The 2402-nt window shown below is 36.3% G+C and overlaps 1 pseudogene; it reads left to right on the forward strand.

The window, feature by feature from the left end:
* Positions 1 to 241: 241 nt before the first annotated feature.
* On the forward strand, positions 242 to 772 carry LOC140855523 (uncharacterized; annotated as a pseudogene).
* The last annotated feature ends 1630 nt before the right edge of the window (positions 773 to 2402 follow it).

Consider the following 2402-nt stretch of genomic DNA (forward strand, 5'->3'; position numbering starts at 1 on the left):
CTCAGCAAGTAACAGGTAAAGGCATCTGTTCTGTTCTACATGCCCATGTTGATGTTGTGGCCAATATCTTACTTTAACATCAATATAACAAAATGATTCAGCTAACTTGTTTTTTTGACTGAGAATAATAAGCTTGCTACAACTGTCTCCACCTTATAAATATCAACCACTGAATATCTATAGGCTTGCTGATGCTTGAGCTATTGGTTAGAGATACCTAAGAATAGGAGAGTGGCATAAAATGGGAAGCTCGGCAGCAGATGTCTACTTCGTCTTCATGAATTTTGATCCGAGTATGAGCGCCTGCGATAGATCGGTTTGGCTTCTCACACCCTCAATTTGTTCTCAATCTTTCAGCATTTTGCATGCATTTTCTGTCCAATGCTTTCTTTTTTTATTATTATCTCTCAAGCTCTTAGACCAACAGTCATTTCTCTTATTACGATGGTGCCTTGATAGAACGAAACAGGGGCAATGGAACTTGATCGATATGTAAGCAGAAAACATGACCAGCTGCTAGCCAAAATGCTCAGACCAACACCTATAGGAAGAGATCTTCTTGGTTATTGTTGATGGGTTTGCAGTTGAATAACAGATGTTCAGGCAAGGAAGCCGGTTACTATGGTCTACTGAAGTTTAATTATGTTTAAAATATGGTGTCTTTTGTTTATTTCATGCTTGTTGATATCATTTTTGTTGTTTTATGTAGGCAGCTATTCTCAGATCAGCAAAGGAAGTGAGGGTTGTGGAGAAGAACCAAGAGCTTGTTTGATGTTGACATGAATTAAAAGCGAAGGAGTATATCTAATCTAAAGAACTTAGTTTGGATTACAGTAATATATTAGTTGCAAACTTTGGAAGGTTCTGTATCAATGCATGTAAAAGTTTAATGGGATCTTTGTGAAGCTCACGGCATCTGGATTTTAAATAAATCTTTGCGACTCTTGAGACGATGGTGTCTCTAAACTAGTAGACTTTCTTCAAGTGTTCTAGTCAGGCAGTGTATTATAAGTCTTATTGGTTTTTGCATCTGAATATTTTTTTTCTTTTTTTTTGTTGAATGTAAGTCTATGCTGAAAAAGATTAACATGAAACTCAATACATATTCAGTAATTACATGGAACTAAACACAGAATAGGAAGTGTTTAGGATTAATGACCAGTTACATTGTTAATTCTCAACAGATAGGATTCTGGCAGGTTCTAAATCAGATACCTTGCAAGACTAGGGCTGATACAACCAATGTACTTAGGTAGTAGCATCATACTAATTACCACCTTGTCTAGATGTCTTAATATGCACTTATATAATTAAAAGTTCACGCAAAACTTCTTCCCCCTCCGGAGTGTGTTCATGTCCCTAAAGGGAAAAGAAGCGTTTTTTTTATTTGTCAGTCCTCATCAGTAGCATGTATTCTCATATATCTGAACTAAACTTCTCTTGCCATATTGATGGGAAATTTTGATGCATGGCAGAGTAGATTCTGCCTCCTGGTTTTGATTTGACCTTGAATTGTCTTGTAAGCTGTCAACTGTTGCATGGCATTTGCCCATTATCCTGATTGGATTCAGATGTGCGCTTCATGCACTGTAGCTGTATCTAGAGAAGGCTACCTAATCTTGAAAGCTGGGTGCTTTGGGTTTACTAAGAGACAATGTCATGCACATTTAGCATTGATGCGATTAATAGTTGTAGATCAAAATACATAGATGAAAATTACTTGGAAGGTGTTTTCTTCTTGTTCTTCTGGTGAATCTTGTCAAAGGCATCTATGAAACTGGATGGGAACAATTTATTTTTGCTTAATTGAGAAAGCAATACTTCTGGAAAACATTTTAGCACAGAAAATACATCATAAGGAAAACAAGGAGATGGGTATCTAAAGTAGATTTCTTCTCTTATGCTCCATAAGTTTTTATCACATTTTGCTTTGTTAAGATTCTCTTCTCATTCAAAACCAATCTCTCTGTAAATTGGATGCAGAAACAGTTGCATAGTAAATCAAAATTCACCACAATATTTTGATTATATGAATTCACTTAAACTAATATCCTAGAGGATCTGCACATATAGTATTTCCATCATTCATATTTTCTCTTCTTTAAGAAAAAATATGTTCAATATTGTTTCCACCCCAATATATGACAGTGATTATTAACCATTGACATAGTCCTGATTGAGGTCCATGAATGGGACCACTTTCTGAGTGCTTGATGGTTTGAAAGACCACTGAATGAGCACCTTTTCCTGAGCCAGAACTTGGTTGTACAAAACATGACATCTATTCATCAGCTCATCTGTTAGCTAGAGGGGAAGGGAGATGCTCTGAACTATAAAGAGGTCTCAGTATTTCCAGGCATGCGTCACCTCATTGCTAACTCGTGCAAGCAATAGTATTTTGG

This window comes from Elaeis guineensis, chromosome 2 (assembly GCF_000442705.2).
Source record: "Elaeis guineensis isolate ETL-2024a chromosome 2, EG11, whole genome shotgun sequence".
In the NCBI taxonomy this organism is placed as follows: domain Eukaryota; kingdom Viridiplantae; phylum Streptophyta; class Magnoliopsida; order Arecales; family Arecaceae; genus Elaeis; species Elaeis guineensis.